At 44.8% G+C, this 27,162-nt stretch overlaps 1 protein-coding gene across 1 annotated transcript in view; it reads left to right on the top strand.

The window, feature by feature from the left end:
• Positions 1 to 27,162, top strand: part of CFAP99 (cilia and flagella associated protein 99) — a 270,815-nt gene that overhangs the window by 113,677 nt on the left and 129,976 nt on the right. The window lies entirely within an intron of this gene.

Raw genomic sequence — 27,162 nt, 5'->3', positions numbered from 1 at the left:
ATTTTTTGGCAGTATTTTATTATAATCTAGTGTTTTATATATGAATCATATTCTTAATGTCTTTTATTGAGGTGTTTATATTATTTCTGAATTTAAATTGCAACCCGCCTTGTTGTCATAGAGGAAATGTTAGGCTATCAAATTTTAACAAATAAATCAATAAATGAAGGCAAAAAGTGGAGAGAGAGAGGACAGAGCGAAGGGTGAGAAAGGCAGCCAAATGATGTGACGGAGGAAAGGTTTGAGCTGAAGGATAAGAGTAATGAAAGAGAAATACAAGGATAGAGAGAACTGTGTACTACACACAGAGATAAATGAAAGAAAAAAAAAAAAAGAGACAAAAAAAAGGCCAAAGAAAAGAGCAAAGCAAAAAAAAAAAAAAGAGAAAATCTTATAAAGAGAGGAGTGATGAAAGAGAATGTCAGAGAAGATACATTAAAGCTCAGACACGTAAAATGATGGAAAACATTTTATTTTTGGTTGTGTTTGTGTTCTTTGCTGTGCAGCTTAAATTGGCTCAGCTCATGTTTGGCCTTAGACCAAGTCAAATTCCTCAGCCTGGTGCTGGCTCCACTCATCTCGCTAATATTCTGGCTCACACCCATCTCCAGCAGACAGCGGCTCTCTTCTAGCAATACTGTAAGCAGCTGTTCCTATAGGAGGCTTTAGATCTGACAGCAATGTGTGAAAGTCTGTTTTAGTCATTATTTATCAGGGTTCTTCTTCCTGCTGTGAAAGCCAGTGAGGCACAGACTGGCAGACCTTGGCTGCTATGAGACAGGAAAAATAAATCTCTGACTCCTATCAGAAGTTCTATGGTCTCTGTCAGTTTTTACACTTTTGCAGCCTGCTTGGAAATCTATAATTTTATTAAGTCTTGGCATCCCTCTGCAGCATTCTGGTACTGAAAGGTAAAACAAAGAGCGTTTTGCAAAGGCAGAAATTCTGTATCCAGTAACACTTTTATATGCCTGATGTCACACCGCACCACTTTTTCAGCAGTGCTAAGGTTTCCTTTTTTATGCTCAGCACGTATTATCAGGATATTTTATTGTGTAAGGTTTTAATTAGTATGTACCAGATTTGCCTGCAGCCTATGATCCTGTGGAAGAATTTATATACAGTAAAGAGTAATAAGAGAAGCACTATCCCAGCGCTGGCCTACCAATACCCCCAAAATTTGGCTGAGGAGATTTGGAGAGCTAAAAAAAACAAACAAACCTTCTAATGATGCATAAGTAAAAAGTTTGTATTCTAGTACATGCAAGGAGGATAACTTTCAAAGCTATTTGCATTATTGCATGTGAATGTGTAAGTGGACATGCAGAGATTTATCCTAGCATTTTATAAACTGCACAATGAGAGCTGTGCAGTTTATAAAATACTGGGGACTGATGCGCCAAAAGTTTGCATGTATGCTTGAGGACATGCATATATTTCCGCTGCAATTAAAATGCTTATTTTTCTTATATATTTTATAAACATACACATGCATATTTTAGATCGTAAAAAAATAGAGCATGTATGCATAAAACCTGGACTTTTATAACATATAGGCGTACAAATATTTCTTGTGTGCATATTTGAAATCACCAGTTCCCTCAGAGGCCGCTCCGAAATTGGAGCGGCCTCTGAGGGAACTTTCCTTCCACCCCCCCACCACCTTCTCCCTTCCCCTACCTAACCCGCCCCTCAGCCCTACCTAACCCCCGCAGACCTTTGTTTAAAGTTGTGCCTGCCCCCGCCCCGCCCCCGGACCGCCCCGCCCACTCCCTGCCCCTTTTTTCAAGCCCCGGGACATATGCGCATCCCGGGGCCTAAGCAAAATAGGCTCGGCGCGCGCAGGAGCGGGTACTCGCTGATACGCACGTAATTTACGCGCGTAACCCTTTTAAAATCCGCCCCTTCACATTTAGAAGCATGCGTGCTTTTTTCCATGATTTAAGAAGAATTTTCAAGTATATATGCTGGTAAAGTTTTTCTTGCGCTGGAAATTGGAACACAATCCTTCTCTTCTGTGGCTTGATCCAGCTGTTTTTTATTGGTTTGCCTGGGTAGAAGCAAAATGAAAGCACTTTCTCATTTGATTGTTAAAACGTGAGGCCTGTGTGATCATAAAAATGTTGCAAGAGCTTATATCATTCCATGGGACTGTTCGTGGGATTCTCAGCTAACAATTTGGAAAAGTAATGCAGTTTTTATTCTGAAGCAGCCAGATATCAACCCCTGAAAAAAAAAATCTATTTAGCACTTACTGTAGGTGTGAATTGTGTCACTGCTGGCTTTAATCATGCTTTCAATATTCCACCTAAAACTATAGCTTTGCATTAGTCACAGGCTTGCTGAGGTGGTGATGAGAAAACATTTGTGAATGTTCAGATTTAGTTCTTATTTAAATTTTGAGTAGTTTTCTTTTATGAACAAAGTTGCTTGGTTTGGTTTTTTTTTTTTTGCAAGTCTCTCCACTAAGCTTTGTCAGTATATATTATTAATGCTGACCTTCAACAGTAGTACTAGGCTGCTCCTGAGCGAAGACAGATATTTATGCACACTTTCGCTAGCTTCTGTAGCCCTGTACTTTTATGAAATGGTCCAGCATTCATGAGGAATAGGACATAAATGACTGGGTTCATTTAATTAATACACTAAATCAGATTTCTACCCTTATTCCCAATACCAGTGAGATGCTAAATTCAGCGGGGCAGAAATACAGTAACACATTCTAAGGGACCCCAAACATTCATTTCGGTGGTTGGCTTCCCAGCTGCTCATGCTCCCAGGTGGTGTTCCCAAAGTCAGGAAACTAGCAAGACTACACAACATTTTCACAAGTACAGGTACTATTTTACACCCTTGGCTGCCGGCATAAAACATCAGATGCAGGGTATGTGTATGGTTCACACTAATTTCCCAAGAGAAACGACCCATGTTCTTTCTCTTTCAGAATTAGCATAAAGCATGTAAGTGAAGCACACCCATATTTTAAAATATTTGAACATTGCCTCTTTTATCATTAGCACCTCTGAAGATGTCAGAACTCAGGAGTCCTTGTCAAAGGAATTTCTCATTTAGATGACTTATGCTGTTGTTTCATTTGTTCAGTCATCTTCCTTCTACTCTACTGCTGGTAGGAAACTGTGCTGGTCAGGCAAAGAAAGTGTCAGACTAAGCTAATTACAGTACTGTACTATTTATCTGATTTTTATATTCTGCTTTTCAGCACTTCAAAACAGATTACATTCAGGTACTGTAGTTATTTCTCTGTTCCCAGAGGGCTCACATCTAACAGGGTCATTCTTCAAACCGTGATGGGCCATTATCACGTGCGTTAGAGCGTTATCGCATGCGGGCGATAATGTTTTACACTTTATCGCCAGCAGTACCGCCGGAAATAATTACACCTTTCCAATTGGTGGTACAGGGGTGAAAGTGTGCAGTAGGGATGTGCAGAGGCTACCGATTCGTCTGATTCGGTATTCGTCAGTGGGCAAATACGTTGCATTCATTCAATGGCGCCCCCGATACGTTGATACGTGCATTTGTTTTCCGGTTCCCATTAAAGTCAATGAGGGAAGTATTTGCAGCCTATTTTTGGCTGCAGAATTGGGGTTTTTATCTATTTTGATGAAACTTCTGGGGAGCAATCATCAGAACAACAAAAGAGCTCCAAGGTACTTAGACTGTGGCAAAGTGGCACCAAAGTGGCATGAATAGCCTAAGGTACTTTAAAGGGGCAAAGGGGTACCAGGAGTGGTAGCGAGAGTGTTAAAAACACATCACAGCTTCAAAAGAGAGCACCAATAACAGATGCATGAACCCTCGAAGGCAGCAAGACAGGCAAAGCGGCAAGACAAGTGGCATCAACATCCTACAGCACAATGAAGGGGGAACATAGCAAGCAGAAAGAATAGCACCAACACACTGAGCAACTATGATAGTGGCCAAAACACCACAAGGAGTTGAGTGAGTCATCTGGTTGATGACAGCAAGGCACAGAGGCAGAGGGTAGATACAGGCTGGCTACACCTGGGAAGAGTTCCCTTTCCTTTGTGCAGGAAAGGGCTCCCTAGAATGGGTTCTCCCTAGAGTGGGGTGTTTCCATTGGCGTCTAGTGACCTCTCGCTGGTCTTTTAAAATCTGGTGGAGTTAGAAGATATACAAACGAGAATTTTCAAGGCCGAGGCGTAGGAGGTTACCATGTAAACAGTGGTTCAACATGGGTCAGAGGGTAGATACAGGCTGGCTACACCCGGGGAGAGTTCCCTTTCCTTTGAGGCGGGAAGGGCTCCCCGGAATGAGTTGGCCCCTAGAGTGGAGCATGAGCCTTCAAAGCATGGCGACCTGGAGCAGGGTGTCATGTGAACAGTGGTTCAACATGGGTCAACCAGTGCTAAGAGATAGGCTGCAACACCATGGAGAGTTCCCTTTCCTTTGAGCAGGAAAGGGCTTCCTTGGAATGGGTTGGCCCCTAGAGTGGAGCACGAGCCTTCAAAGCATGGCAACGTGGAGGAGGTCTCACTGTGAGCATGGTCTCACTGTGTTTGCCACAGTCTAAGTACCTTGGAGCTCTTTTCTCGTTCTGAACATGAGTCAACAAGTGCTAAGAGATAGGCTGCTACACTGGGAAGAGTTCCCTTTCCTTTAAGCAAGAAAGGGCTCCCTGGAATGGGTTGGCCCCTAGAGTGTATAATGCTACAAATTGTTAGGATTAAAGCATTTGCAAACAGATCATGACTTCATAAGCAAGACGGAGGAAGTTCTCTTCTCTGCCCTGAAACTAAAGAAAACTGTTTGTTTTATTTAAGGATCCATGCTGTGAAGGATTACTAGTGTGAATTGCCAGAGACTGAGGTTTCCCTTTGCAACGAGGGTTCAGCCGTTAGGACTGGACATAAGGCCTGGCCAGACAGGCACAGCAATCAAAGTCAGAGGTCAAGCCCACCTAGGGACATAAGGCTTGGATGGACAGGCACATCAATTGAGGACAGAGGTCAATCCCATCTAGGGACATGAGGCCTGGACGAACAGGCACAGCAAATCGAGGTCAAACCCTTGTAGGGACATAAGGCCTGGACGGACAGGCACAGCAATCGAGGATAGAGGTCAAGTCCACCTAGGGACATAAGGCCTGGATGAACAGGCACAGCAATAGAGGACAGAGGTCAATCCCACCTAGGGACATAAGGCCTGGATGAAGAGGCACAGCAATCGAGGTCAAACCCTTATAGGGACATAAGGCCTAGACAGACAGGCACAGCATTCGAGGATTTCCTTTGTGCAGGTATGTTGTGGTTTGACCTGTCACTTCTTCCTGAACTGGTTCACTGCCAGAAGAAAATGGCATCTTTTTCATTTCTGAAAGATAATTCAACTGAGGTTGCTTTTAGAGCAATAGAGACTGCCATTTGTGAAGCAAGAACTGAGCTGGAGATTATTTTTGAATACCCAGAAGCTATTAACTGTATTTATGCACTTCAGCTGATAAAGGAACATGAAGAGCTCTCAGAAATAAGAAAACTGCTACTCAAGTCAAAATCTACAATATCAACCTATGTTGACTTTGTGGTTTACACAGTGCCTCTGTAAACAATGGGAACACAGAGGATGAACTAGAGTGCAAGCACCACCAGTTTTCAATAGTACTAGAAACATTACTGTTGGCAAGGTCATGAAAAATATTGAGCATATGAAATATGCAAGCTCCAAACATCTTAAGTCAGCTTTTTATGTTCTTACATTCCAAATGTGGACGGACAGGCACAGCGTTTGAGGTCAGGCCCTTGTCGGGACGTACGGCCTGGACAGTGGACGGATAGGCACAGCGTTTGAGGTCAGGCACATGTGCTGCAGTGCTTATATTATCTGGAGCATAGGAGGCAGTTGGAGCTGCTGCAAGGTTTTCAATTGCTTTTATTCATCTTGCCATTCACAGGGAATATTTGGAAACCCAAACAAAGGCAGGTTTACTTTCAAAAACACTAGCATTTCCATCAACTCTGGTGCCAGCCTTGAGCGGTGAGGGCTCATGATATCCCCTATCATTGAAAAGACACGTTCACTGGGCACACTGATTGGTGGACATGATAGATATCACTGAGCCACTTTGGCTAGGTGTGGCCAGACAGTGGACTTGTGTGCCCAATATGCCAGCGGATGTGTCTGCATGTTCTCTGTCGGCTCTGAGAGATACCGTGTCACTGACAGCTGTGCTGGTGTGTCCTTTGCTTGGGTGGGCTGAGTGTCACTCATGCCAGCTGCTTTCTCTCTAGCCCATAGCACAACAGATGAATCTTTATGGGCAACATGCCTTTGGCGTTCTGAAGTGGAGGAGGAGGTACTAGCTGTCACTGACAGAGTGCTGCTCCAGCTTGGGCTACCACAACTCTCTGAATTGCCCGCTGTTTCCACCTCTGCTTCACGCCTAATCTGTCTCTGCGTATGGCACTCCTGTTCATGGATTTTTGATAACAGCAGGTCCTTCACCGATAAGAGACAATCATACTGTAGAGCGAGTTTCCCTTTCACACAGGGATCACAGACTGTGGCGAGCATGTATGTATTCTGTTCTGTTAAAGGCCTTAATCTCTCTTCCACCTGCTGCTGCAAAATATCCAGACAATGCAGCACCTCAACTGTCATTCCCTCTTCCTGTTTAAAGGCCTCCAAATTTTCATCCAGGAAATTAACTCTAGGGATGATATCAGCCAAGGTGGCACTTCTGGAACTCAGCTCCTCCGTGACATCCTTGAAGGGTTGCAGGATTTTTACCAGCTGACTCATGACTAACCAATCATGATGCCCTAGGAGATTCTGCACATCTATGTCCATTGTACCAGAAAGTTCATGAAGGGGTGTCTGTAGCTCCACTAATCTCTCGAGCATCATAAAAGTGGAATTCCACCGGGTGGCAATGTCTTGAATGAGATGCTTGTGAGGCATCTCCAAATCAGTCTGCTTTTTTTTTTGAGAACCTACCCCGCCTTCACACTTCTGTGGAAGTGCGCTGCTATGTTCCTGCACTTCTGTATTAACCTATGCAGGTATTCATTCTCTTGGTCATTGGAATCCAACCCCAGAGCTGACTTCACTACCAGGTGCAGAGTGTGTGCAAAACATCTGATGTTCTTAAAGTGCCCGTCGTTTATTGCCTTAACCATGTTTGCAACATTGTCTGTGACAAAGAACCCTGCATGAGGATTCCTGTCTCGCTGGTGTAGTTGCCAGCCCTCCTGCATCTGTCTGATGCATGTTAGAATATTGGCTGCAGTATGGGCCTAGTCCGACAGGTAGGTGTGCAGTAAAGCCCATCTCTACCCTGATACTTGTTCAGTAATAGAGCTACTGCCTGCCCCTGCCTCAGCCAAGTCCCACCAGTGTGCTGTCAGGGAGAGGTAAGAGTATGCAGCATTCATGTCGGTCCAGATATCGCAGGTGAAATGCACAGTCCCCTGTGCCTTAGCTAGCAGCGCTTGGATGCGACTGCGACACTGCTTGTACAGGCTAGGGAGGACGTTTCTGCTAAATATGGTTCTGGAGGGGACTTTGTAATTTGGAATTATGACCTTCAGAAAACACTTGAAACCCACATTCTCCACTAACTGCAAGGGCTGGTCATCAAGGGCAATCATTTCCCCAATGGTCCTGGTTACAACTTTTGAGGCTGCCTGACTCCTACCCCGGGATAGCGTTACCGCACTCCACACCATTTCCTCCATGGTGGGTTGTCGCTCCTGCCACATGTCAGGGGGTTGCTGGCCTGCCACCTAACTGCTAGAAGGGGATGAGGGTGTGGGCTGACTCTGCTGCTTTTCAACCACTTTACGCTGCTTGGAAGGGGTCCCCTGACTGGTACTGCCACCATCCCCAGATGGCAGTACTCTTGTTGGGTGTTGCCTCTTCATATGATGCGTCATGCCAAAATTAGATAGATGTCCCATTTGCTTGCCTCTGCTAATAGCTCTGCCACAGTAATTACACTGAGCAAAACGCGGGTCCTCCGTCACTTTAAAGTGGCTCCAGATCGCAGATGTCTTTCGTGATCCTCCCTTCTCTATAGCCTTCGGGGTGGATGCTGGCACTGGAGCTGAAATAGTGGGTGCATCCTGAGAAGCAACGCCAGGGGCCTCAGTCACCCTCTGTGCCTGTGCTGACTGCTCTTCCTCCTCATCAGTTTCATCTCTCCCCCGCTGCACTGAAGTGGAGGCTAAGACAGGACTAACTGATCCTCCCAAAGATTCATCACCTATTACTTCTTCTGTTTCAGATGCGAATCCCACACAAGATGATTGTTCATCTGAATCAGAAGCAAACAGTGCCTGTGCTACATTGTCAACGCTTAGTCGAGACTTCTATCCCATTGCTTCTTTTGGGTGTCAACACTTTGTCTGGCATGACTCAGCCTCCCCTTCCCTCACCTCCAAAACTACAGGGTCAGAAACAGGTGGTGGCGATGCATCATGTTTAAATTTTGTTTTTCTCCAGATGAAACTGCCTGCCCCTTCAAAGATTTTAGATTGCAACAGGTCCTTTTTTTAACTTTAATGGGGGGACTGGCTCTAGTGCCTTTTGAAGTGCCTCCTCTGCCATTTCCAATCACTCGACCACATCTAGCTTTACCTGACATTATAGATTTAATGTCACTGCCTAGTGCCTACTGGCTGATCACTGTCACAGTGCCTTGATATGCACTAATGTAATGTGTGTGGTGTGCACACACAGAGCTTGCTTGTAAGCACAAAAGAGGCAGACTGGGGATTTCATTGCACAGGCTGTCCCAATAATAAACTTGAGTCTGCTAAACTGCCAGCCCACTGGCACTGATGCCCAGAGAGACTGAGTGAGTTCAATTAAAGAAATTCAGTTTTAAAAAGCTGGAATTGTTGGCACAGCAGTAAAATCGATGAAATATATTTTCCAATGGAAGTTCTTGCAAACTAGCTAAAAATTGAATATATCTCTCCCACCCACAACTCCCAAATGGTGCTTGCTTGCAGCCTAGCCCAGAGGGTGAATTAAATAAAATGGCACTGCTAGCAGCTTCTCTCCCTGGCACAGAGAGACCGTCTCAGATCACCTAAATAAACTGCTTAAAAAACAAACAGGGCTAGCTGGTACAGGCACTGCAGCCAAATAAAGAATAAATATCTTTTTCTCTTGAGTAACTAGCCTAGCTAGCAATTCAATACAGATTTCTGAACTCAGACTAGCTCTGAGTGCAGCCACCTTCTGCAGAGACCACCTTCCCACACCACCCCTGCAAAGAAAGTGCGTGGCATGCCGCGTGCTTAAGTATATATAGTGCTGGGTCATCAGAAAAATCGTCACCAAGCACTGAATGACATTCAGTGCATTTCACAAAATGTTATCGCTGATATGTTGCATTCCGGTATCTGTGCCAACCTGTCCAACCCACTCTGACAGGGCTGTGAGGTCACTGATGACTCACAGGAAAGAGCTGGTTTTTGGCTCTGGATACACCCAAATGGCGTCCTCCGATTGCAAATGGCGGCAAAGAAAAGCACGTTATATTCGTGGGGAGTCGCGATACGTTTCGCTTCCCCAAGAATACAACGATTAGGGACATATACATTGTGGATTGCCAATACATCGAAAACGAATGCACACCCCTAGTGTGTGCAGCGCACCCACAACTGTGGTGGGCGAAAACACACTGCCGTGATGCGGCCGCCTGCTCAATATGGCCCCCTTGCATAATGATGAATCCAGGGGTAAGTTATTTGAATCATTAGTTTTTGGCATACTTCCATTAATTATGCCCTCCCTTTTTTTGTTGTGTTCTGCAGCTGTGGATGGCCACGACCACGGCCCCCTACCTTGCACGGGGCAGCGACCCGCCGCTACAGTTTCGTGGGAAGCCCCTGACCCTGTGCCCGTTGCTCTGGCACGGGTCCCCGAGATGGCCGCCGGGTGGGGGAGCTGTCCCTGCTCCTCCCTCGCGGCGTCCGGCAGTCTTTTCCTCCGCAGAGGAAATCCAAGATGGCCACCGCCATCTATAGGCGCGAGGCCGCGCCACCTCCCTAGATGTAAAGGGGCCAGGCCCCTTAACTACTCTCAGCTGTTTCCAATGGGCCAGAGTAGAGGAAGTATAAAGGAAGGCTTCCTCTGCCCATTCCTCGACTTGGCAACGTCCTCTAGCGCTAAGTCTGCTTGCTTCGGAGAGTCTTCTACTGTTTTGGATCCTTGTTCCTGGTTCCTGACTTTGGATTGGCAAGTGGTGATTCCTGGCATGTGACTTTGGACTGGCAAGCTAAAGAAAAGAATTGAAGAAAAGGGTGCATGGGGGTAACTTGCTGGAGTGGTAGTTGACCCCCAATGGACCCCTGTCCATTGGGGGTCACCTTCTCTGCTTTGGGGAGTCTGGGGTAACTCTCCCAAAGTGAGCAAATTAATCTAAGTTGGGTCATGGGCTGGGGGCAGCTAAACTACAAGGCCATACTGGATGCAGGACACACATACATGCACTTCCAAAAAGCCACTGTCCATATCAAAATTTGTGCTCCAAATGCAAAGATACTTCTAATAAACTATCTTCAGTTACTGAAGAGGAGTATAACTTTCAACTTCACAGCAAATCTAGTAATACTTTTCTCTCAGCCTTCCAGAAAGCCTCAGACAACTTATGTTACAATCTATATATACCACTCTTCAACCTCCAGTAGGCCATATTTCCATATTCTCTTTTTAAACACAACACTTCACATAGGCTCCCTGAGGCACTATTAGAACATCTCTACCAACTCTCTCCTCATTTCCCCTGAAAACCCTGGAAAAGGTTCCAGCTGCTGCCTTCTCTTCGCTTGGTGACTCTGGGGAAGCCCACACCCTTGCTGTAAGCAGGGTTATATTCCCTTTCTGAACCCAGCCCTAGTGGCTAAACCAGTCTGTCTGCCAAGAAATTCTGGAACATCCTTTAACCAACATATAACATTTGGTTAGCTGGAACCTTCCCTGTTCTTATGCCCTCTCTAGTACTTCCCATAGGGGAAATCACATTAACCACAATGCACTCCCTGCATATTGCACTCTGCAATCTTTTGTGTCACATAGGGTATACATACCCTTAACAGAGGGCATAGAAACTACTTCCCTTAACCAGTAAGCTTTGATGCTTTTGACATAACTTCAACATCACTCTCTGCTTTGATGGTGAAGGGAAGGGGAATTGGATTCAGATGACAACCAACATTGGCCCTGACTTTTATGGTCTAGGGTACTGATATGCAGACATAATGGAAAAAAGCACATGACTTCTACGGGTAAGTCCATAATCAAAGCACATCAAACAGCACTGAATGTTCAAGAAGGCTCATCACCCATTAAAGATGTTGCTAGCTGAAATATTTTATGAGTTACCATAAGGCTTGGGGATAACTGTTGGAATCTGTGGGAGGGAGCGCTAGGAAGTGCTCCTGATTCTGGGGAGATGTGTGCCCTTGGACCACAACGCGACTGCAGAGAGGAGCTCCATGGAAGCACCGCAGCAGGCAAGATGTGTCCAAGCATGGGAGGAGCAGACTGACCACTGCCCTAACCTCCGCCGAACTTGCACGCACCGGTAGAGACCCAGCAAGCAATGCTGGTCTCTGGGGTAGCCCTCTGGCCACTCGATACCCTTTCGGACCTGCCACTAGGGAGCGGCAGATGCGGCAGGATGGACAGAGGTCGAGGACAGGCGATAGTACTGGGACTATGAACAAGACGGGACCTCAGGACTTGGACTAGGCTTGAAGATTTGAACAAGGCGAGGATACTTGGAACTCAGACACAAGATGCTCAGTCATGGAAGGAAACCAGACATAGATTGAGGAGAGGATTCCGGTTACTCAGAAGAGGACTCTTGGAAAAACTCGGACGAGGACTTGGAAACGCTCACACGAAGGCAGGACTTCAGACTTGGAACTCAGGACATCAAGATCGGGACATGGAACATCAGGACTGGAACGTAGGACATCAGATACGAAAGGACATCTGGACATCTAAGGCATCCGGACATCAGGGGGCTTCAAGAGAGGAGGACCACAGGGAACGTCTGGAACATGACGGTTGAAGACATCAGAAGGCTGAGACGTCTGGACATACGAAGACAAGGGGACGTCAGGACATACAGAGATAGGGAGACATCAAGACATCTGAAAACGAGAAGACGGGATCCATCGAGAGACCAGAACATGGAACGAAGGCGACGACAGAGGTTCAAGAACCATGGACGAAGACAATGAGGAACAGAGTGCCTTGAGGAAGTGAAAAAGGATCACGGAGGACTCCTGGAATGAGGAGCTGCAACTGAAGATCCAGGAGAGGTCCGGCTCCTTGACTGAAGGCTGAGCCCTTATGTAGGATGGAAGAGGAAAAGCCTTGATGACATCATGAGGAGGAGCCAGGAAGACTGGCCCTTTAAATCCTGTGGAGAGGCGCAGCCCCACGCCTAAGGAAGAGGCAGGACCTTGGACAGAAACTATGCTGAGAAGAGTAAACAGAAGCAGGCCCGACGTCAGTGGCTCCCTGCCATGAAGAAGGCTGAAGATGATGGTGGCTTCCTGCTGCAAGTAAAGGAGCTTCAAGGTGGCCTCTGGGCCATGGAAGAGGATGTTGATGGCAGCCTCCTGGCCGTGAAGAAGCAGAGGTGGTACCAGGCCGTGAAGATGGAGGTGAATGCAGTCTCCAGGCCTCAGGGGGCGGTGCGGACATTGGCGGCTCCAGCCGCGAAGAAGAGAGGACGTCAGCAGCCTCCTGGCCACAAGGAAGGAGGCAGCAGTGGTGGTTGACCTGCCGCGGAGCATGACAGCATGGCCCTCGGTGTGAAGAGGAAGGCGTGGGCGGCCTCCAGGCCATGAGGCAAGATGGCAGTGGCTCCGACCGCCAAGGCACACAGGAAATGGCGTCGGGAGAGCGGGCAGGCGGAGGTGGTAAGAGGCTGCTCGCAGCTAGGCCCACGGGAAGCATCGCAACAATAACTGCATGGAATATCTCTGCTGTCCTTCCAGAAACCCCTCTTGTCACCCCGATAGATGCCTACATTTTTCAGGGGACAGTTTTGTCATAAGTGGAATCATTGTGCGAGAAGAAGTTGTACTCACCTCTCCCACAGATTTGCTGAAAACTCTCTCACTGATTGATAGAATTTCCCCCCCATCCCCCCATGAATCCTGCCGTAGCCCAGAACCCAACCCTGTGATTGGAATTGTCACAAGCTGATGACGCCGGTGCGACAACATTCCATGAAGAGAATGAGGAGCTGTGAGCTGTGGTTGCAACTACCAGCCAAGACATCTCTGGAGGTCTAGAAGATTCTCCAGTTTTGAGGAGTCAGTGGGCTGTGGAAGAAGGACTGTTTCAGTCTACTAATTTTACCAGTAAGGTTTCATCTCCTCCTAAGTGCATCTCTTTGGTAAGACCAACTTGATTCACACTGGAATCAATTTGGGAAGCTATAGAAGCCCTGGGGTCTTCCATTACGGTGCAGTTAAACCCTTTGCTTTCAAAGTGTTCTGATCTTGAGAGCCATGTACAGGCCCTGGAATTCTCTGAAACTAATATGGCACAACTGATATACTGAAGCAGGAAGTAGATTATTGCAAGAATCTCTGATAAAAGAAATTCTTTTGTCTAATACGTTGGGAAATCTTAAGAATTCTGAGAGGAAGGAACCTTCAATTTATTAATTTTTCTAAGATACCTCTTATATCACCTAAGGATATATTTAAAAGATATATATTAGAAGTACTGAAGATTCCTGAGCAAGCTGTTCCTCCAGTTCCTAAGGTGTATTATTTGCTTTCATTCAAGAAAAAAATGTAGATATGGGAACTCAAATTTTGTTATCAACAGAATTTAATAATAATATTTCTGCTATACTTGAGACGTCTTATAGTGAAGTGGCTACTTCTGCAACTTTAATTGTCTCTTTCGTACTAGAGCCTGTTGCGGTCTCCACCACTTCCCCTCTAATTGCCATATTCAGGGCTCACCTTCTATGCCGGGAACGCCGCTCCCGCGGCTCTGCTGGGTCTATGGGGCGTCCGCCATTGCTGGGCCGTCTCTCTGCAGCCCCGCGTGCGCGCAAGGACGCGCGTTATGGACGTACGCTCACCGGAAGTCTGGCCCCGCCTGAGTTAACCATGCCACGCCCCAAGCCTGATTTAACCGGCGTTCATCGGGTGTCTCATTGCCTTGCAACGAGGGTCGCTACTGCTTGTAGTTCTTAGTTGCATCTCTGCTGTTCCTGCCATTGACCACTGCTCGTTCCTGACTCCGCTTCTGCCTGCCGCCTGCCATTGACCTCTGCTCGTTCCTGACTCCGCTTCTTCCTGCCGCCTGCCGCCTGCCACCGACCTCTGCTCGTTCCTGACTCCGCTTCTGCCTGCCGCCAGCCCTGACCTCAGCGTGTACCCGACTCCGCCTTTGCCTTTCTCTGACTTCAGCTTGTGCCTGACTCCGCTCCTGGTTGCCGCCAGTCTCCAACCCCGGTCCATTCAGGACTGTTTCCATTGGCTGCCAGTTGACTTGGGTTTCTCCTCCTGTTACTCTCTGCCAAGTCTGAATCTTACACGCTGCTGGCTCCGGTTCTGTCTTGGGCCAGTCATACTCCACGAGGCTACATAGACATCTTCTCAGTTACCTGTCTGTCCCGCCTTCGCTGGGCCTACCTGCTCCCTGCCACTGGACTCTGACTTAACCTTTGCCAGGCCTTTCCTAGAGACTGAGACCTTACTCCTAAGTCCCAAGGTTCTGGGACCCTACGGGCTCCTCCTGGGGGGTTCCTGGTTCCCGGGTGAAGATCTGTGCCTGAGACTCCGCCTCCCGAGCTACTCTACCCAGGGTGGTTCGGCTCAAGGGTCCACACCAGGACTGCAGCTTCCCAGACTGCAACAGAGCCGGACAGAGATTGGATATTAAGGTTGTTCTTTAGACATCAAACTGAGTCTGAGTCTTTCTTGCATTTCAAAGTTAGAGTATTTCCGGACATGGCTAGACAAACACAGAAAAAGAGAAAACAGTTTCTTATAATGAAACCTAGATTCCTTCAGCTAGGAGCATTTTTATTTTTACAATATCCCTACAAGTTTTATATAAAGTATAGAGATGTATGTTATATTTTCTTTCAGCTTTCTCAATTATCTCGTTTTCTTAGTGATAAGATTCTGCAGGGAGATATGCCTCCAAGGTTTACAGCTACATGATTCTCTAGAGAGGCAGAGGAAGGTTCTGTATTAGAGAGTAAGGTCCCATGAGAGTGGGGGGGGGGGGGGGGGTTTGTCCTTTTTGTATTATTTTCTTGGAATTGTGGTTTGGATTCCCATTTTTTGAGGACTTGGATTGAATTTGACATGCTGTAATTTGACATGCTTTAAATTTCTGTGAGCTTTATTTTAGCTTTTCTTTTTGTCTATTATGTCTAATTCTGTTTTCATTTTCACGTAGTTTCTTGTAATATGAAAATGCATAAATAAAAAATAAAAAAAAAAAGATATTTGGCATGAGAGCAAAAAGAGTATTCAAGGCACAGCAGATGGCAAAGTGGTGTTGACATGCTGTTAAAATCCTCTGCTGCAGCCATGAACTGGCCCACCGTGGGTCATTCACCCATATACATACATGATTTTTATTCACCCCCCTCAGAGAGAAATATGTTTATTCTTGCAGTGCAGTTAAGTAAGTTCAACTTCAAATATTTGGAATAGGCCTCCAGGGCAGAAGAAATGTCTCTCTTTCAAAGATGTGGGCTGTGGGGAGGTGGACGGGGAGTCTGATCTAAATATCTGTGAGCAGGGGGAGTCCCCCTTCACCTCATAGATACAGCAACCGATGGGAATGTGCTGGGGGACTGCTTGAGCCCACGTTGTTCCTTCTCAGCCCCTCTCCCTTCCACACACACAACTCATGGCCTCTTCCTAGCTCCTCTCCATTATACCTCTCCCTCCCCATGGTCCCTTTGTGGCTCTCCTTCCTACGCTCTTCCCTCCCCTTCAGTGTCCCGTTCCTGCACTAATTTTCATTCCTATTGTTGCCGCTGCCTCCCAAAGATTGCTGCAGCCTCACTGGCCTTGATCAGCTGTTCTAGGGGCACAGGACCCCTTCTTGCCTGTGCCCCTCCGAAACCCCCTGCACGGAAGGGACTGCTTGGCCTGAATTTATGCTGCTGCTAGCCTGGGCTGGAAACTATTTGGAAGGTTCCTTGCTGCAGTTATGTAGCTCCCATTAGAAAGGATAACAACTCTACATGGCCCCATTCACATACATATATGGCCGTGCATAATTCTACTACAGGATTTTATAACTTGCATGTATCAGATATGCACAGATTATGAAATACACTTATGTCTACCCCCAATATACATACATATGTCTGGTTACCTGTGAATAGCAGAAATGCATGGAAAGCACATATTTTACCTATTTTATAGATGTACGCACATATATTTTTCGTATGAATACAATAGAACTTGCTCGCATAAAACTCTGATTTGTGAAAGTGGGTATATTTCAAAACATGTGCGTGAAACAGAAGTCATCGGTTTTCCAATAGTTCACCCAGTTTGTGTTCAGTTGATTGAGACTCTCCTAGTACCCTGAACTCCTCCAGTTCTCCCACCCACAGTAGCTACAACAGGCAAATCTCATATCAATTGCACTAGATAATTAGCAGATATAAAACTGTGCAAATAAACTGACTAATGTATTTGCATAAATCTCTTATAAAATAGCAACTTACGTGCGTACCTCAAGACCCTGCCCCAGAATGCCTCTAAGACTGTTCATTTTTTGTGCAAGTGAATGTGTGCGTGAAACCAAGAATATGTATTTTTTATGTTTATAAAATAGCATGTATACAAGTACAAGCTACTAATGTGCATATGCAATATGCTAACTTTACACAGGTAACTCCTTTGAAAATTCACCCCAGAGTCTATAGAAGTGATTTTTGGTTATGATTGAAACCATCTTATATTCTGCAGTTTCCATATTGCTCAACACGGATTACAGTAAAAACATATATAATAAAACAGAAATAAGATACATAAAATATCATAAAACAATAAAATATAACATTTATTTAAATGACACTTTTCTTGTCCTCTCATAACAGCATGAAAAGCATACCTAAAATATCCTCTGTCATTTGCATGTAAGAAAAAGGAAATGTGATAAAATGAGCTTAGCAATGGTAGTATTTATTTTGATTAACCGAATTTCATAATTACTTCAAAACAATGAACAATAAAATTAACAAAACATAACTAATGAATATACAAAGCACTGAGAGGAGAGGATCACCTTGCTGTGGCTGAAAGGAATCAGTAAGTTTTTGCTTGGGACATTGTCTTTTTTTAAAGTATTGGGGCAAATTTAACTATTTGGAAATATTATTTAGTGTGTTTGTGCTTTTAATAGTCAGTAAGGCAGCGAATAAACAGAAGTTAGACTGTATTTTTAAATAGACAGTCAGTAAGGCAGCTAGTAAGCAGTAGTTAGAGTGTTTGTTATTATTAAAAAAAAGTAGCCAGAAGATAGAAATAAGCTAGGAGCAGTGTATATCTAAGTAAAAAGGTTGAAAAGTTCAATTCAGTTACTCACCTTGGAAAGGTGTTGAGGTAGTGTGATTTGGTACCAACATATGTTAATCAAGAGAGCAGTGAGTCACTTTGGCTAACTAACTGAAGTTAGACTGCCTTGGAGGAAGAAGGCCTCATGATTGGAGAGCATCAGCATGGTGCAGCAGGAAAGGATCTTGTAGCAAAGGACCTGCTCTCCAATTGATGCATTGTCCTTTCGCACTGAGGATATCTCCCCAAGGCCTACTGCCCAGGAGGGAAGGGTTAGGTTGGCCGTCATAGTTGGCGATTCGATTATTAGGAATGTAGACAGCTGGGTGGCTGGTGGGTGTGAGGATCGCCTGGTAACATGCCTACCTGGTGCGAAGGTGGCGGACCTCACGCATCACCTAGATAGGATTTTAGACAGTGCTGGGGAGGAGCCAGTTGTTGAGGTACATGTGGGCACCAACGACATAGGAAAATGTGGGAGGGAGGTTCTGGAAGCCAAATTTAGGCTCTTAGGTAGAAAGCTGAAACCAGAATCTCCAGGGTAGCATTCTCTGAAATGCTCCCTGTTCCACGGGCAGGTCACCAGAGGCAGGCAGAGCTCCAGAGTCTCAATGCGTGGATGAGACGATGGTGCAAGGAAGAGGGATTCAGTTTTGTTAGAAACTGGGGAGCCTTTTGGGGAAGGGGGTGTCTCTTCCAAAGGGATGGGCCCCACCTTAACCAGGGTGGAACCAGACTGCTGGCACTAACCTTTAAAAAGGAGATAGAGCAGCTTTTAAACTAGAACAAAGGGGAAAGCAGACAGTCGCTTAGCAGCGCATGGTTCGGAGAGAGGTATCTTCAAAGGATACTAATGATGCATTAGAATTAGGGTGAGGTTCCAATAATAAGAAAAATAGTCCAAGTGCCTGTAACTAAAAACTCACCTGAGCTAAAAAATTCTAAATTATTCCTAAGCAGAATGAAAATACAAACAAAAAACAAACTTTGAAATGTTTGTATGCTAATGCCAGAAGTCTAAGACGTAAGATGGGAGAATTAGAATGATTAGCAGTGAATGATGACATAGCCTTTATTGGCATCTCAGAGACATGGTGGAAGGAGGACAACCAATGGGACAGTGCTATACCGGGGTACAAATTATATCGCTATGACAGAGAGGAGCATCTGGGAGGCGGTGTGGCGCTTTATGTCCAGAATGGCATAGAGTCCAATAGGATAAAAATCCTGCATGAGACTAAATGCACAATTGAATCTTTATAGGTAGAAATCCCTTGTGTCGGGGAAGACTATAGTGATAGGAGTATACTACCGTCCATCTGGTCAAGATGGTGAGACTGACTGTGAAATGCTAAGAGAAATTAGGGAAGCTAACCAAATTAGTAGTGTGGTAATAATGGGAGACTTCAATTACCCCATATTGACTGGGTAAATGTATCATCGGTACATGCTAGAGATATAAAGTTCCTGGATGGAATAACTGACATTTTTATGGAGCAATTGGTTCAAGAACAGACAAGAGAGGGAGCAATTTTAGATCTAATTCTCAGTGGAGCACAGGATTTGGAGAGAGAGGTAGCGGTGGTGGGGCCACTTGGCAATAGTGATCATAATATGATCAAATTCGAATTAATGACTGAAAGGGGGACAGTAAGCAAATCCATGGCTCTTGTGCTAAACTTTCAAAAGGGAAACGTTGATAAAATGAGAAAAATAGTTAGGAAAAACTGAAAGGAGCAGCTACAAAGGTAAAAAGTGTGCAAGAGGCGTGGTCATTGTTAAAAAATACCATCCTAGAAGCACAGTCAAGATGTATTCCACACATTAAAAAAGGTGGAAAGAAGGCAAAATGATTACCAGCATGGTTAAAAGGGGAGGTGAAAGAAGCTATTTTAGCCAAGAGATCTTCATTCAAAAACTGGAAGAAGGATCCAACAGAAGAAAATAGGATAATGCATAAGCGTTGGCAAGTTAAATGTAAGACGTTGATAAGACAGGCTAAGAGAGAATTTGAAAAGAAGTTGGCCGCAGAGGCAAAAACTCACAGTAAAAACTTTTAAAAATATATCCGAAGCAGAAAGCCTGTGAGGGAGTCAGTTGGACTGTTAGATGATCGAGGGGTTAAAGGGGCACTTAGAGAAGATAAGGCCATCACAGAAAGATTAAATGATTTCTTTGCTTCGGTGTTTACTGAAGAGGATGTTGGGGAGGTACCCGTACTGGAGAAGGCTTTCATGAGTAATGATTCAGGTGGACTGAACCAAATCACAGTGAACCTAGAAGATGTGGTAGGCCTGATTGACAAACTGAAGAGTAGTAAATCACCTGGACCAGATGGCATACACCCCAGAGTTCTGAAGGAACTAAAAAATGAAATTTCAGACTTATTAGTAAAAATTTGTAACCTATCATTAAAATCATTCATTGTACCTGAAGACTGGAGGATAGCTAATGTAACCCCAATATTTAAAAAGGGCTCCAGGGGCGATCCGGGAAACTACAGACCGGTTAGCCTGACTTCAGTGCCAGGAAAAATAGTGGAAAGTGTTCTAAACATCAAAATCACAGAACATATAGAAAGACATGGTTTAATGGAACAAAGTCAGCATGGCTTTACCCAAGGCAAGTCTTGCCTCACAAATCTGCTTCACTTTTTTGAAGGAGTTAATAAACATGTGGATAAAGGTGAACCGGTAGATGTAGTGTACTTGGATTTTCAGAAGGCGTTGACAAAGTTCCTCGTGAGAGGCTTCTTGGAAAAGTAAAAAGTCATGGGATAGGTGGCGATGTCCTTTTGTGGATTACAAACTGGCTAAAAGACAGGAAACAGAGAGTAGGATTAAATGGACAATTTTCTCAGTGGAAGGGAGTGGGCAGTGGAGTGCCTCAGGGATCTGTATTGGGACCCTTACTTTTCAATATATTTATAAATGATCTGGAAAGAAATACGATGAGTGAGGTAATCAAATTTGCAGATGATACAAAATTGTTCAGAGTAGTTAAATCACAAGCAGACTTTGATAAATTGCAGGAAGACCTTGTGAGACTGGAAAATTGGGCATTGAAATGGCAGATGAAATTTAATGTGGATAAGTGCAAGGTGATGCATATAGGGAAAAATAACCAATGCTATAGTTATGCAATGTTAGGTTCCATGTTAGGTGCTACCACCCAAGAAAGATCTAAGCGTCATAGTGGATAACACATTGAAATCGTCGGTTCAGTGTGTTGTGGCAGTCAAAAAAGCAAACAGAATGTTGGGAATTATTAGAAAGGGAATGGTGAATAAAACGGAAAATGTCATAATGCCTCTGTATCGCTCCATGGTGAGATCGCACCTTGAATACTGTGTACAATTCTGGTCGCCGCATCTCAAAAAAGATATAATTGCGATGGAGAAGGTACAGAGAAGGGCGACCAAAATGATAAGGGGAATGGAACAGCTCCCCTATGAGGAAAGACTAAAGAGGTTAGGACTTTTCAGCTTGGAGAAGAGATGGCTGAGGGGGGATATGATAGAGATGTTTAAAATTATGAGAGGTCTAGAACAGGTAGATGTGAATCGGTTATTTACTCTTTCGGATAATAGAAAGACTAGGGGGCCCTCCATGAAGTTAGCATGTGGCACACTTAAAACTAATCGGAGAAAGTTCTTTTTCACTCAACGCACAATTAAACTCTGGAATTTGTTGCCACGGGACTGCTCACCTGCATAGTTCCTCAGCAGGTCCTGGGTTGAATTCTCTCGCGGTAGTTGCTAGTCCAGCCAGGCCCCGGCAGTCCGCGGTGGCGGTCACCGGGCCTTCCACTACACACCAGGCCTCACGCCGAGGTTCGGCGTCTTCCTCCATGCTAGCCACGCCCATACACGTGCATGAGTGGCCTCCCCCAGGAATTGTAGGGCTGAGGGCAGGTCCGGGTTCCGCAGTGCGCCCTGATTGAGTTACGATATAAGGAAGTTCCTGACTTCACTTCCTTGCCTTGCCAATTGGGTCGGCTTGTATGCTAGATTGTCTTCACGCTTGTTCCTGCTTGCCCCTAGTCTCTTTCCAGGATCCTTCTGTTCTAGTTCCATTCCTGACTTGTTCCTGTATCCGCGTTCCTGAGTCCTGCCTGTTCCTGTGTTCTTCTATCTGCCTTCCCAGGTAGTACCCTCGGATTGATTTCTGGTACTGACCTCGGCTTGTTCCTGACCTGTCTGCCTGCCTGCTGCCTGCATCAAGACCCAGCCTGTTCCTGGTCTACTCACCTGTCTGCCGCCTGCCTCTAGACCTCTGCTTGCCTCTGACTACATCTGACCTCCGGTATCTGACCCTTGCTTCGGTGACCACTCCTTGGACTGATCTATGGACAATGACCTTTCACCTGCCTGACCACTCCTCCAGATTCTGGCTCTGTTCCTCACCTTGTCATCACCAACTCTGTTCTGGTTCTCCCTGCTCCAGCTCAAATCTGACCACGCTCCTTCTGTGTCTGTGGGCACGCCGGACTATCATTCTCCCAGGAGACCCTGCGAGGCCCACCTAAGTCCAAGCAGCCTGGGCCCCTATGGGCTCCCAGTGGTGAAGCTCTACCTAGCCTCTGTCTCCGTCTGTGCTCCGTTCCTGGGGCCAGTTACCTCCTGTTCCCTTTCAGGAGCCATTCCACCCTTGCCCCAGGCCAAGGGTCCACCCCCGAGCGCAACAGTTTATTTATGAGCATCCTTTGCAGGACATTATCAAAAGCTTTGCTAAAATCCAAATATATCACATCCAGCATTCACTTTTCATCTAATTCTCTAGTCACCCAATCAAAGAAATTGATTAGATTTGTTTTACATGATCTCCCTCTGGTGAAACTATGTTTCCTCGGGACCTGCAACTTGCTGAATTTTAGATGCTTCACTGTCCTTCAGTAGAATCTTTATTAATTTTCCCACCACTGAGGTAAGATTAACTGAACTATAATTTCCAACCTCCTCTTTGTTGCTACTTTTTTGAAGCAGGACAACATCCATCCTTCTCCAGTCCAACGGAACCACTCTCATCTCCAGAAATCTGTTGAAAAAATCCTTCAGCTGACCCTTCAGAACCACTCCAAATCCCCTTAATATCTTAGGTCAGTTGTTCTCAACCAGGGGTATGTATAAAGCCTGTCATGGGATACTCCACTTTACAGGAGAAGGGAGCCTAAACTGTGGCAAGCAACCACCCACCCCTATCATGTAAAGTGGTAACCTCAAGCAGGAGACCTTGAGCTCCCAGTCAGCTGCCATGTTCTGACCTGGAGAAGTAAGATGGAGATGTGTCATCACTGCTTTGCACAGGAGAGAGGAGCCCAAAACTAACATCACTAACACATGAAGAGCAGCTGGCTACTGATCTAAAGCAGAGACATCAAACACTATGGAGGACTGTGAAATTGTTCTGCTTCTAGTTCCCACAGCTGTTTTCTCTTCCTCTTGTCTCCCTATTGCAAATGAAGCTTACCCAGGGATAAAAGGAAGAGGAGGCAGCTATGAAGAGAGGAAATGCAGCACTTTCGCTGTTCCCCGCAGTCCTAATGTCTTTGCAATAGTGCTGTGGCCAGTTAATTCTCCTGAGTCCCATTACTCCTATGTTTGTTGTGGTTGCTCTGTTGCTGCTGTCCAGTTGCCATGGGAAGAGAGAGAGAGGCCATGACTAAGGAGACGGAGAAAGCAAAAAGAGTGGAGATGGATTCTGGGAGTTAGCAAGAGCAAATGGGGAGAGGTGAGAAGAGAGAGATTAAGAGAAGGGATGTGAAAGGCTGGTTGATGGGGGAGAATCAGTTGAGTTCTGACAAATTCAGGGCTGGGTCATTCTGGAGCTGGTATTGTACAACCAATAAAAGCTTAAGCCATCAGCTTCCTAACCAATAATAAGACAGAATGTTGCAACATTGTACCACCTTGTGGAAACTGTGGAAATATGCCTTCCAAGCTTCACTTTAGGTATACAAGCAAGCTAACCTGTTAAGTCCTAACTGCAAGAAGCTATAGAGCACAGCAGGCATCAGGCTACTACTTGCCTATCAGTTCAAGGATTGCAAGAACAAAGAGGTCTTACTAGTGAAACAAAATAGTCTTAGAGCAAAATAAGATATTTCAACAAGCATAAACATCCCCATTTTGACGATTAAGAACTCTCCCTCTCCCCCCCCCCCCGCCTTGTACACCTGCTGTTTAGATATGATAAGGATTCTATTACATTAGTCCTTTTTTCCTTTTTGTGTTATAACTATATTATCTATATCAATATATTATCTATATCAATAGATAGATATAGTGACAAAGGCCTAACACTGAAACAACATTACATCAAAAACGGGGCCACACAAAGGTAATATTATGCAGACATGAAAGAGTACACCCACAAGCCTTACAATAGTGTACTACAAAATTCTTTATTATAACTTATACATAGGGAGGGTAACTTTCAAACTGATGTGCGGGCGCACATACATCAGCTTGCACCCAGGAGAGTGGCCATTTTATAACGTACCTGTGCATATGCGTTCATGTTATAAAATAGTCTGGCTGCGCACATATGTGTGCCAAATTTTACGTGGGCATGCGCATGTGCACGTAAATCCTGCTTCTACCACGTAAATCGGGGGATTTGGAAAGGGGAGTACATTGACACCATTCCCAGTTTTACCAGTTCTCCCAGTTGAGATAGGTCCTCCAACCCGCCCCCCCCCCCCCAGTAGTCTTCACTCCCCACAGTTAGCCCAGATCCTTAGAACCCTGCAGATCTGCCTAGTTTTCTTTATTTTTTAACTTACACGTCATCCATAGCAGAAGTAAAGCAGGGGGCCTCGGCGTGCATAAGTATTTACGCGCACATTTCTGGTTCATGCCTCGAAACGCTATTCCCCCTCCTCTTTTTGAAACTTTGGAGATGGGCGCACTGTAGGGAATTCACACGTATCCGGGCGGCTTTTAAAATCCGCTCAGCATGCACGAGCCTGACATATTTGCGAATTTCCTAATTCATGCATGTGCTGGCCTTTTAGAATCTACATCTAAGTAAAATGTTTGAAAACATCAAAGATAAAACACTTCTGAAGTTACAGTCCCTCTACATATCTCATTCCTCATTCCCATGACTCAATCGTACCATTCACCTTAATACAATCATACCATTCAACTCTCATCCGTTATAATTAAAATTCACATTGCTACCTACCTGCAAAGCTCTCTATACATGCACAAATAGTATCAAAGTTATATAATATTATTGTCTAAATTGAACTTATACTACAACAATTATTTTTTTTTCTCTTTAAGTTTTTTTTTCAATAACATACAAAGCATTCACTTTGTTATAAAACATGTTATCCAGCATGACATATCAGGAAATAAAATCAATACAATTAGACATAATTCTTCATGGAAATATGTCCAAATATTTATACAACCCATTAAACCCCAAGTATGGTGTGGTGGTGTACATGCAAATTAAAGGAGATACATAAGGAAAGAAACATACAAAACCAGAAAAAGTGACCTGTAAACCAGTTTACTTCAATGGACTACATTAACTACTGCCAGTTTGCAGCAGTGCCTTTTTAGCCTCGACAAAGCTTTTTAGCTGCTCAGGATGGAAAAATACATAATTATCCCTTTCATACTTTAAAACACATTTGCATGGGAACCTCAGAATAAAGGAGGCTCCCACTGCCAATGCATCCTGTTTTAAAGCTAAGAAATGTTTCCTTTTCAACTGTGTCGCCTTTGTTAGGTCGGGAAAGTTTCTAATTCGTGATCCCATAAATATAGCATTAATTTTCTTAAAATAAGCTCGCATTATTTCTCCCATATCTTTCTCATTAAAGAACGATATCAATAAACTTGTTTTTTCAGCAATCTCATAGGTAGATGACTCAAGAAAACCTGTTAGATTTTCTAAAACATTAGGAGCAACTTGCATTTGTTGATTTTTATGTATAGTTAAAAAATAAACTTTATCTAGGGGTGGAGTCTGCTCTGGGGAAATTTCTAATACATCATGAAAATAACTTTTTATCGTTATCCTAGGAATTTCTCCAATCACCCTAGGAAAGTTTAGCACTCAAGTTCAAAATGCCTCAGCGTGTTTTCAATATTTCGATTTTCCTATTAATAGCTCCACAGTCTTGTATAATAGTTATTTGTACCTCTTTAACTTGTTTGAGATCATTTTCTATAATTTGAAGTTTTTCAGTAGCCTCCTGCTTGTATCCCTCAAAGTTCTTATTCATCACATCGATCTGTTGGGATACAGAGTTTATTTTTGTTGAGCAGTCCACAAAAGACTTTACCATGGCTGACGTTAGATTCCACAGCGAATCCAATGTGACTACCTCTGGTTTCTGTGGAATTAAGTCCCCTTCGGGAAGGGGAAGAGGCTCCAACACCAGACTCTCACCTCCTCTACTCGTCTGGTCTTCTTCTCTTCCCAGATCGATAACTCCAGAGGGACTCTCTCCATTAGTCATGGAGGTCTGCGCTTGCTCTTCCAACGATGCTGCACCCTCAGACTGTCCAGGTCGAGATCCCATTTCGGGGCTTCTGTCTTGTTGCAGCATCGAGGTCACACGCACAGCCGGAGGTAGCCTTTCATCCAGCGGGCTGAGGGAAACGTCTTCCGAGGTTGGGTCACATTCTCCTCTCTGTGACCCGACAGCCGGACCTCCCAGCTCCAATACAGCCGCTTTACCGACGCGCTGTGCGATCGTCTTCTGCCCCGATGGAAGCGCTGGAATTGAGGGGTAAGTCCTGAGTTTCCCTTGGCGTTTCGGAGGCATTGTGTATTGGAAATTCCTTTCAAACAGAAAAAAAAACATCGGAGCAGTAAGCACAGTGCGACCGCTCAGGTTGTCATCTTGACTCCACCTCATACTACAACAATTATACAAGCCCAGGAAAATTTATAAAGATGCCAAAAAAGAGTTTATATTAATAATGTGAAAAACATCCGTTTATTTAGTTTTTGGAGAAAAAGAGATTTCTGCAAATTTCTTCTCATTCAGCCAATTTATATGAATGTCACTGTCCCAAAGTACTGGTCCCGACAAAGGCCTTTGTTTTGCCCTTATTAGGGCTTCTTTAGGTGTTGTTGGTTCCCACAGTATATAAGATTTTCGCAGTAGATACTTGACCACTGGTGCTGAATCAAATTGCTCCACTGTGTATTTCCATTGCACTATACTTATTGCAATATTGAATCACTGAATCATTTTTTCATCAGTATGGTGACAGCAAGAAGCGGTATCTTTTTTTCCTTTTAAAGACACCCCATGCAGTGTTCTTCTAAAACAGTTAATCCTTAAACACATGTTTCCGCTGTGCAGATGAATGATCTTAGTATTTTTTTTTTGTATTTGATCTGTAGGTGCATTTCTAGGAACTGTGTGACTTGGGTCGTGTGGGGGTTTCATTTTCCATAGAATCCACCAGGGGATAGCTTGCACGCAAGGTATTTGCCCAGAGGCAGGCAGGACCCAGTTGGCCTGCCCCGGAGCACATACCAGCGTAATGGCATTCACACAGGTGCAGGCAGGGCCTGGGCAGTGCTCGGCAGACCCTCTGAGTTAACACTGAGTGGGGGTTAGGGGT

Source organism: Rhinatrema bivittatum, chromosome 1 (genome assembly GCF_901001135.1).
Source record: "Rhinatrema bivittatum chromosome 1, aRhiBiv1.1, whole genome shotgun sequence".
Taxonomy (NCBI): domain Eukaryota; kingdom Metazoa; phylum Chordata; class Amphibia; order Gymnophiona; family Rhinatrematidae; genus Rhinatrema; species Rhinatrema bivittatum.
The sequence above is the reverse complement of the archived record's forward strand: the minus strand, read 5'-3'. Positions and strand labels throughout refer to the sequence as shown.